The sequence below is a fragment of the Canis aureus genome, chromosome 35 (assembly GCF_053574225.1).
Source record: "Canis aureus isolate CA01 chromosome 35, VMU_Caureus_v.1.0, whole genome shotgun sequence".
In the NCBI taxonomy this organism is placed as follows: domain Eukaryota; kingdom Metazoa; phylum Chordata; class Mammalia; order Carnivora; family Canidae; genus Canis; species Canis aureus.
The window spans coordinates 18,235,273-18,246,114 of NC_135645.1; positions in this window are offsets into that span (position 1 = coordinate 18,235,273).

Consider the following 10,842-nt stretch of genomic DNA (forward strand, 5'->3'; position numbering starts at 1 on the left):
CGCTTCAAGCACAATACTAACAAATGCCTGAGTATTTTGCATTTTTCTGCTCCCTTGATGAAACATTGCCTGATCAGCTTCTCTGCTTCAGATTCTTTCCCTCTCTAGATCTGTCTATGGACTCCTTCCACGCGACTCTTTCTACATAATAAAGTGAGTCTCCTGGCCTCCAGAGCTAATTGCACACTCCTTGGCATGCTTCTAGGGATGCAGCAGTCTGCTCATTTATCTCACTCTGCCCCCACACGGTACTTGGCGCCTCCTCCACCGCCTCCGAGTGCTCCTGCCCAGTGCCTGCCACACGCTCCCTGCTAGCCTGTGGAACTGGAACAGTGGCAGTTCCTTCTGTGACAAGACTTAAGGATAAAGCAGGGTTCAAGCAAGACTCTGCTGACCTGAAAAACATGTTTTTTTGTGTGTGTGTGTGTGTGTGTGTGTGTGATTTTTTTTTTTTTTTTTTTTTTTACTGAAGGCTCTATTTATATTTGTTTTTATAATTCACTCTTTTAGGCAGATTAGCTTTGTTTACTCTTGGTTCTCTTCCAACCTAAAATTTTTCCAAGAGACAATCTTCAAACAGCAGATGAATCTGGCTCTTAATATGACTATAACCCCCCTCCCCCCCAAAGAACACATTTCAATTCCTGGTTATTCCTGCCTCACATTGGGACGGTCCTGGCAAAGGAACCGTCATTGAATGGTTTCCGGATGAGCCTGTTGGCGAGGTGCGATGCTTCATTTATGTGTCAAGTTGACCAAGCAAGAGGATGGCCAGATAGCTGGGAAGACGTTATTTCTGGGCGTCTCCGTGAGAGTGTTTGCGGGAGAGTTCCGCGTTGGGATCAGTAGACTGAGTGAAGAAGATCCTCGACACCGAAGCGGCGATGGCTCAAATAAAACCAAAAGGCAGAAGAAGGGCGAGTCTGTCGCCTTTGCTCGTATCCTTCTTCTCTTGCCCTCAGACACCGGTGCTCCCGGTCTCAGGCTCTCGGGCCTGCAGACTCAGACTCGGCCATCCCAGCAGCTCTCCTGGCTCTCCAGCTGCAGGTGGCGGACGGTGGGACCTCCTGGCTTCCATAATCATCTAAATCAATTCCTGTCATAAATCTCTCTCTGTACACACACACACACACACACACACACACACACACACGGCCTGTTGGTTCTATGTCTTTAGAGAATCCTGAAAATATATTAGGAAACGTCTACTGACCTGGCTTCCTGTGCACATGGTGTTCTATCCTTGAACCAGATGGTGATGTTAAGGAGAATAATGAGGAAAAGAATGCTGGCTAATTTTTTTTTAAAAGATTTATTTATTTTAGGGAGAGAGAGAGAGAGAGAGTGTGTGTGTGTGGGGGGGGTGGACAAAGGGAGAGGGAGAGGGCCTCCCCAGCAGACTCCATGCTGAGCAGGGAGCCTGACATGGGGCTCAATCTCATACCCTTGACATCATGACCTGAGCCAAAACCAATAGTCAGATGCTCAACCGACTGAGCCACCCCGCCGCCCCAAATGATGGCTAACTTTTCCTGAGAGCTTACTATGTGCCAGGCACTGCTCTAAGCTCTTTGCCTGTATGATCTTACTACCTCCCTCTGCAGGCCTATGAGGCTGATGCAGTCCTTGTCCGAAGCCTGAGGCCCAGAGAAGTCAAGTAGTTCATCCAGGGTCACAGGGCTGGGGAAGGATAAAGTTTTTTTTTTTTTTAATTTTTATTTATTTATGATAGTCACAGAGAGAGAGAGAGAGAGGGGGGGGGGTGGCAGAGACATAGGCAGAGGGAGAAGCAGGCTCCATGCACCGGGACCCCGACATGGGATTCGATCCCGGGTCTCCAGGATCGCGCCCTGGGCCAAAGGCAGGCGCCAAACCGCTGCGCCACCCAGGGATCCCAGAGCTGGGAAAGGATAGAAGGGCGCTTAGATGATTATAGAGTCTGGCCCAAAGCCCTGGCTTTTAACCACCTGGTGAAACCCTGCTGCCCCAGCTTCCAGGGGCTGTGAAAACCCACTTTGGGTAGATCCTACGTTACTTTCCATTGGTCCAATCTGTCTGGGTACCAAAGTCCAAAGCAGGCTTTGCTGCGGCTCCCTGCCTGCCTGTACGTGGGAACCACCCCGTGTGCTCCGCAGTCGATTTCTCGAAATGCAGATGGTGGATCCTGGAGATTCTGATGAAGGGGGTCTGCGGTAAAGCCCCGATGAGAGTAGTTTTTAAAAGCTAGGGATTTTAACACGAACCACTGTGGGTCCAGGTTGCTGCAAGTAAGTGCACTGACCAAGACTTGAGTTTCATGGAGGTGGGGTCCCTAGTCCCAGCCCTCGGAGTGCGTGCCGACTACAGGTGCAGGTACAAGCACCAGGACGCCCCACCTCCCCCTGCAATCTCCAGCCTCAGTTTCACCACCAGGCGTCAACTCCAGTTTGGAGCTTGCCTTCCTGGCCAGAGGAGCAAAGAGAAGCGTGCAGGAGCCGCACATACTTTCAGCCACGGTCCAAGTCCCGGATGCACCCAAAGCTCTGGCAAAGGCCCAGTAGGCAGGTGTAATCAGAATGTCCCAGGGGATCTTCAGAGCCGAGCCCCCAGCAAGCACTGCTCTAAATTTGTCCTTGTGAATGATTAATCTGTTTAAGCAAATTCCTAGAGCATAATTAAGATGCTCTAATCAAGGCAGGAGATTGCTATGCAGCAGCCTCGGGCACTGATTTGGTGGAAGGAGCCCCTGACCAGAAGGCCTCCGCAACCTCGTGGGGGACGTGAAGGTGACAGGGTGGCCTTAGCCAGCCCGGTCGGAGAGGCAGGCGGCCCGGACGCCGAGACTGTCAAGGGAGAGAAGTCTGGGAAGGCAGAGGGAGAGGGGTCAGGCCACAGAACGCTGCTGAGGGTCAAGGGCAAGGAGCAGTGAGGTCACACCGCCAGATGCAGGGGTTCAGGTTATCCATGGCTCTGGGAACAGCAGACCCAGACATGGGTTCCGCAGCGTTTGTGGAAGTGGATGCCCTTCCAGAAGGAACAGCTCAAGGGAGGTGAGAACAGGCTGCTTGGTCCCCGGGGGCTTCCAGGGCTGGGACTTCAAGTGGTGGGGCCTTGTGGGGAGTCACGGAAAGGGGGCTGGGGCCGGCTGCTGCTCAGCATATCGCCCTCTGGGCAGTGGAGTCAGATGGGGGACCCGGCTCCCGGCTCTAGGCCCCGCTGCCCCGGGTAACCCCAGCTCCTGCCCCACTGGAGCATCGTCTCACCCCCATTGGCCAGTCTCAAAGGGACCTGCTAGGTCCCCACCGGCCCGGGTCCCAAACTGCAATGGCAGGTGGATTTTTCCCTCTCCTCTCCCCTCCCCTGCACAGAATAGAGTGGCCTGGGGGACGCGGACCCCGCTCGTCCCCAGGCCCGGGAGAGGAGGAAGGGGAGCCTGGGGAGGGCGGGCGTGCCCTGAGCGCTGGCCCTCGTGCCTGCCTGTCACCTGGCCTCTGCACACACGGATGGCGTCCTGCGAGGCCCCCTCCAAACCCGCGCCCCAGGCCGCCCGAGTCACCCAGGCGCTCTCAGCTCTCAGCTGCTCTAATTTCCTTCTTAACCCGCGTGAGGCCCATTATATCAAGCACTCTCCACATCAGGCTCTTCGGCCCGGCTCAGAGGCCTCGTGGTCGGAATGGAAGCGATGGCGAGGAGTCCCTCCAGCCCCGTCCGTGGGCCTCCCACCCGTGGACCGCTGCTGGCACGGGGCCCCGGGGGCCAAGCCGGCCGTAGGGGGAGTGAGACGGGGGTGCTCCCCTTCAGAGGACGGTGTCAGCACGGGCACCTCGGCCACCTCGGCCGCCCGCTCGGGGCTCAGCGCCCCACTGGCGAATGACCTGCCCTCGCAAGACATTGGGACATAGCTTCTGAATTTAGGGGCCTGGCTAAGCAGGCGGAAGTGGAGTCAAGTGTGTGAGGCCTGCGTCAACAGGCTAGAGAGTTTTCTAGGACTTCAAGGTAGATGCCGGCCTGGAAGGGAACAGGAGCACTTCCCTCCAGAGAAGAGGCACATCTTGCTCTGTATGTGGAGGTGGAGGTGGAGGTGCAGGTGCAGGTACAGGTGGAGGTGCAGGTAGAGGTGCAGGTGCAGGTGGACATGGAGGTGGAGGTGGAGGTGGTGGTGGAGGTGGACATGGAGGTGGAGATGCAGATGGAGGTGCAGGTGCAGGTGGAGGTGCAGGTGGACATGGAGGTGGAGGTGCAGGTACAGGTGGAGGTGCAGGTGCAGGGGGAGGTGCAAGTGCAGGTGGAGGTGCAGGTGCAGGTGGAGGTGCAAGTGCAGGTGCAAGTGCAGGTGGAGGTGCAGGTGGAAGTGCAGGTAGAGGTGCAGGTGCAGGTGCAGGTGGAGGTACAGGTGCAGGTAGAGGTACAGGTGCAGGTGGAGGTGCAGGTGCAAGTGCAGGTGGAGGTGCAGGTGGAGGTACAGGTGGAGGTGCAGGTGCAGGTACAAGTGCAGGTAGAGATGCAGGTGGAGGTGCAGGTAGAGATTCAGGTGCAGGTGGAGGTACAGGTGCAGGTAGAGGTGCAGGTGCAGGTGGAGGTACAGGTACAGGTGGAGGTGCAGGTGCAGCGGCCATGGAGGCTCCGCCCGGACGAGGCCTGCCCTCCGCGGCGAGGTTAGCGGCAGCGCCCCGGCTGCGGTGGGTCCCTCGGCAGGTCCCGGTTCGCGCCCGGCCGGGCCGCACCCGCCTGATGCGCGCAGCTGCTGCCGCGGCCTGTTGACTAACACCGAAGACGGATTCCAAGTCCCCGAAGAGCGAGCGCAGCCACCGAACAATGTCAACAGCATTAATGCTTGACAAACACAAGATCTGTTTAACTCAAATATTTAAATACAAACGCTGTGTTTTGGTCCCGGGGACTGATGAAAGTGCTTTTATCCGCCGAGCGCGGGGAGCGAGAGCATCACCATCAAGTAACCACAACCGCTTTCCTCTGGAAAAATCCAGCGGGCGTCACGTGCCGACCCCAGGTTTTTTCTAAAGTGGGGGGGGGGTGCTGACTGGTCCCCGCTCGGGCGGCCGGCCTGCCCCCGAGTGCGCGGCGCCCGCGGACGGACAGACAGACAGACAGACAGACGCGGAGAGCAGAGGCCGGCTCCGGCTGTGCGCTCTCAAGGTCGAGCCGGGTGTCCTCAGCCGAGCCCAACGCACGGTCCCTCCGGAGCCTGCGATCCGGGCCGGCGCTGCCCCAGGGTACCGAGTCCCAGCACCCTCGTGTGGGCCGGACGCCCCGGGGGGGGCAGCTGAGGCTTGGGGGGCCGGGACGGCAGGCAACGGAGGCTCCCCCCACCCCCCCCCCCAGCACAGGTTTCACAGCAACGCGGTGTTGTATTGATACAATACCTGCTGCCATGCAAGTTAGGCCAGGACGCCTCGGGGCACCTGCGGCCCCGCTGCTCCCGCCTTGCTCCATCCTGCTCTGGGTCCCTGAGGCCACGCGGACCGGCCCTTCCCGGAAGCCTTTTTTTTTTTTTTTTTAAGATTTTACTTATTTATTCATGAGAGACAGAGACAGAGAGACAGAGAGAGAGGCAGAAGCAGGCTCCACGCAGGGAGCCCGACGCGGGACTCGATCCCGGGTCTCCAGGGTCACGCCCTGGGCCGAAGGCGGCGCTAGACCGCTGCGCCACCGGGGCTGCCCGGCTTGCTCTAACCGGGTCTCTAAGGGGGAGGAGCCGGAGCCCGGAGGGAGGAGGGAGCCAGGCCGCCGCCAGCGCACCTGCCCGTGGCTCTCCATCCCCGGCCCGGCCCGAGTGTCTCCAGGGGCAGGTGACCTTTCCCGCCCCGCCCCTGCCCCCGGCCCTGGTGGGGTGCCCGCCCCCGCAGGGCCCCAGGCCCCCTCCTCTGCGCTTTCCCCACACCCCGAGGGGGGCGGTTTCCTTACTTTAACCTAAATCTGCCCAACCCGGTGCCTTTCCTGCTGGGCCTCACCAATACGCAGCAAATGCCCCATGAGCGCTTTCCTCTTTTTTTTTTTTAATTTATTTTAATTTATTTATGATAGACATAGAGAGAGAGAGAGAGAGAGAGAGAGAGAGGCAGAGACAGAAGCAGGCTCCATGCACCGGGAGCCCGACGTGGGATTCGATCCCGGGGTCTCCAGGATCGAGCCCTGAGCCAAAGGCAGGCGCTAAACCGCTGCGCCACCCAGGGATCCCCGCTTTCCTCTTTTTTTAAAACGCTGCCCTTGGCTCTCCAAATGTGTCGCTGCCTCAGCAATAGGCCGAGGGGTTTCTCCCGGTAACCCGGGGGCTCAAGGGAGGGCCAGTCCGGGGCGAACGGGCCTGGGGTCTTGGTCCGCCCACCGCACCCGGTGTAGACAGCCCCGGGCAGCAGGTGTCAACGAGCCGGGCCGCCCGAGGCGCAAGGTGGCTCCTTCTCCTACAAAAACTCAAAGGGCGATTACGAGTTCCACTTTAGCTATTACTGGACACCCTGATGCTATGATGAAAACCCAGTATAATGGAAATAATTGGGGCTTGGGCACTGCCGGCTGAGACGTTTATAAAGAGCCCGAAATGTAGTAAGGAAATAGGATGAAGTCGTCAGATTTGTGACATCTGGCTCCCTGGGAATCCACAGGCCTCCCCTCTCCTCGCGCTTGGTGCTCCCCGCAGAGGCAGCGCAGAGGCGGCCCGGCCCGGTGGGTCTGCAGGGGGCTCCCGACCCCAAGGGCCAGACACAGGTCAGGTGGCTCTTCCCCATTACAGGCCTAATAAGTCCCATCCCCCAGGAAGCTTTCTGGGCCCTCCCCTCCGCTCTGCTCCCCAGGCAGTAAAAGGATCATTTTATATTATAATTCTCAGGTTTCTTGTCTTAGGAAACTCCCAACAGATTGTGATTTTTTGTTGTCGTGGAGGCCGAGATGAGGCCTTTCCTCCTGTCTCCCCCACACGGCTCGAGCCCTGTTTGCAGGAGGCTTAGTGAATATTTGCTGATGGGATGGGGCACCACATGCATGAGAGAGCAAAGGCCTGTCACCTCTCAAAATAGATTCATGCTTCTCAGACTTTCCCCCCTGGGCTCTAATAAATGTTGTATTACTTCCAAACCTGATATGAAATGGGTGTCACGATAGTGGCAAAGTTTGTGAGTCATTTCTCCAAATCTAAAGTATGAAAGTGGGTTAGTCACAGGCCAAGGTAACCGCCCTCCCCGAGAGAGGCGTCAGGACTTTCTGATGATTGTACTTGTAAACACCGCCTTTTATATCTGGGAACCAGGCTGGAGCACGGGGTAAAACGGGCTGGCTGTCCCCCCACAGAACTTACTTTCTATTTTCATATAGATGCAGTATTTCCTAGGCTTTTTCTTTTCTTTTCTTTTCTTTTCTTTTCTTTTCTTTTCTTTTCTTTTCTTTTCTTTTCTTTTCTTTTCTTTTCTTTTTTTCTTTTCTTTTCTTTCTTTTCTTTTCTTTTCTTTTCTTTATTTTTCTTTTCTTTTCTCTTCTCTTCTTTTCTTTTCTTTTTTCTTTTCTTTCCTTTCTTTCTTTTTTTTTTTTTTTTTTTTTTTTTGCAGATGGGCCAGTCCAGGAAAAGTTGTTAATTTATTTTTTCCATCCAAAATAGGGAGGAAGAAAACCCTCACTATATTGAGTCCCAAAGGAAGAAAACTGTAGGGAAAAAAAAAAACACTTCTCCCCCCACACAGTTTACCTACTTCACTAAACAGAAGAACGTCAATGAGAAAATTAATGCGGATTTTCAGCCACTAAACCGTTGCTCCTCTTTGGTGATATTTGTGCAGCAGACGCATGGAGGAGACTTTCTGATTTTCTGTTTAATTAATGGACTCTACTGTTTATACTGGTTTAAGCTTCATAGAGAGACCGAGCAGAAAGCACGGCGAATGCACCCAGCGCCACCCCTCACGCCCGGCCCTGCCCTGCAGCTCCCCGGGTCACTCGGCGGTGCAGGCGGCACCTGGCACAGCGGAGCCCTACGACACACCGCTATTCTCTGACGTTCATCCTTTGCAGAACGGCTCCCTTTTGGTGGTTGGCATTAAACGCATGACGTCACGTATCACCCATTACAGCAGCCCCCAGAACGGCTTCGCCACCTGAGTGCCCCCTCTTTCATCTACTCAGCCCTCCCCCAACCACTCTTCTGTCACTGTCTCCATCGTTGTTGCCTTTTCCAGAATGTCACTGGTTGGAATCCCACAGTGTGGAGCCTTCTCCAATAGGCTTCTTTCCCTCAGCAACATGCATTTAAGGTTCCCCGTGTCTTTTTCAGGTTTGAGAATTCATTATGAAGTTATTTATTATTTTTTTTTAGCACTGACTATTCATTGTGTGGTTGACCTGCAGTTTGTTTATCCCTTGGCCTACCGAGCGGCATCTAGGTTGCTTCCAGTTGGGGGCATATTTATCTATTTGTATAAGCATTCACATGCAGCTCTTTGTATGGACATAAGTTTTCCCCTCAGAGGGGTCAATTCCTAGGGGGACAACTGTTGGATTTTATGGGAGGCCTACGTTGAGCTTCGGAAGAGACTGTCAAACTGTGCCAATGTGGTGGTGTCATTTTGCTTCCCACCAGCGAGGAGAGTTCCAGTTGTCCCACATCCTTGTCAGCATTGGGGCTTGTTGGTATTTTGGATCTGGGCCACTCTGGGAGGAAGGTCGTGGTATCTTGTATTAATTTGCAAGTCCCTCATGACGTAGGACGTTAAGCATCTTTTCGGACGTTTATTTGCCACCTGTATTATCTTCTTTCCGGAGGTATCTATTCAGGTCTTTTACCTTCTTAATTGGGTCATTTTCTTCTTAAGTTTTAATAATTTTTTTTTGGTATAGTTTGGATAACACATCCTTTATCACACATCCTTTATTTTCTCCCGGTCTATGGCTTGTCATTTATTCTCTTAAAGTATTCTAATTTTCTTACATTACATTTGTAATGTTACATATTACATTTGTAAAAGTTCACAAAATTTGCTCAAATGTAGTATCTTCTTGCTTCCACAAAATGCCCCCAGGGGAAGTAGGTGTTGTAATGCCCGCATGAGAGATCTGGAAACAAAGAGGGGAGGTGGTTTGATTCTGGTCCTACAGGGGCTCGGGGGTGGGGGGACAGGTCGCCCCACCAGTGGGGACTTCGGCCGTCTGTTGTGTGCTGGCACCGTGCTAGCTGGGTGTTACAGAGCTCTGCAAAATAGCTCCCCCTCCTCCCAACTTGGCTCTGATCGGGTTGTGTTTTGTTTGTGTGGGCTGAAGATTTATATCGAAGAGGACCTGGGGTTGCCTGGGTGGCTCAGTGGTTGAGCATCTGCCTTTGGCTCAGGGTGTGATCCCGGGGTCCTGGATCGAGTCCCCCATCGGGCTCCCCGCAAGGAGCCTGCTTCTCCCTCTGCCTGTGTCTCTCCCTCTCTGTGTGTCTCATGAATACATAAAATCTTAAAAATAAATAAATAAAAAGAGGACCTGGTTTTCAGAGGCCCTGCATCTTGGCAGTCCTCACCCCACACTCCTCACGTCAGGGATCCCTCTCTACCAGTTCTCAGCCTTCATCTTGGGGTGTCTGTAGTCCAGGTCCCCTTGTCTCTACTTTGAGACAAGAGATTCCAACATGTTTTTTTTTTTTTTTTTTCAGAGTTCAAGGTGATTGTCCTAGAAACTCCTTTTCCTTGTTTGGCAAACAAAGAGCAACAAGCAACAAACAATAGTAGGACAAGAAAGTGAAGCCCCCTCTGAACTGGTGGCCGCAGTCTGGCTTGGGGGGAAGGCAGCCCTATGTGGTAGGGCTGCTGGCCACCGGCTTCCTCTACATTCTCTGTCTTGGGGAGAACCACACGTCCAGACACAGGAGGGAGCTGCATCGCTGGTGTAGTAAAGGAATGTCCACATAGCTCTGCCTTGTGGATAATCCCAACGACATCATCCAAGTTCAGGGACCCCATGGAAACTTCTACCCACCAGGCTGTGCAGGTCCAGCCTCAGGTAGTGCTCAGGTCTCTGAGCGTCTCATCTTTCCTAAGCCTAGAGATTTAAAGTCCCCTTTTGTGATGTGATGCGCGCACAGGGTCTTACACTACCTGTTGGCAAACTGAATCTAAATAAATATAAATAGAAATAAAGCAATTATGCGTCAATTAAAAAAATGAAGTCCCCTTTCTTCTAGTTCTTGCTGAATCGGTTTAAATAAAGACGGCCTTAAGACTACAAAGAATTTAATGGAGTGGGTAATGGTGTGGGTGATGTCAACAGGAATTTGGCAGGATCTGTGAGGATAATCCGAGAGGAACAATCAGGAGTTGACAACCCTTCTTTCAGAAAGCAAAATTGCCTGGTTCTAGTTATACCAGTTGTTAGTGGCTTCCCTGCCTGTATGAAGAAAAAAGAAAAGAAAAAAAAAGAAAAAGAAGAAGAAAAAAAAGTCACAGTAATTTCAATGGAGTTGTTTACACAAGTGGAAAAATCGGACTCCTTGATAACATGTTGCAGCTGTAAACCCCCTTAATGACACTCAAGGGCCTTCTAGTAAGAGAGAAATCTCCCCGAAACTAAGGAGAAGTTATCTGGAAACAGGTGCCCTTCCTCAGTAAGGTTATTTATGTTCATTGGGCTAATGGTTTTTGTCCAGTAATACATTTAAATTGCTTTTCATTTTACAGTCATGCTTCACTATCACATTTCAGAAAGTCACTTCCCTTCCTCTGTGCAGCCGGCAATTTCCTCAAGTATGCGATGACAGCACTGTCCTTTCGGAGTCATTTGAAATAGACCCGATCTCATCCATCTCAGGAGAACAGTCGCTGGCTGATAATCACAGCCCAGTGGAAAGTGCAAATGAACTCGGGCCGTCTGGTGGCTCTGTCG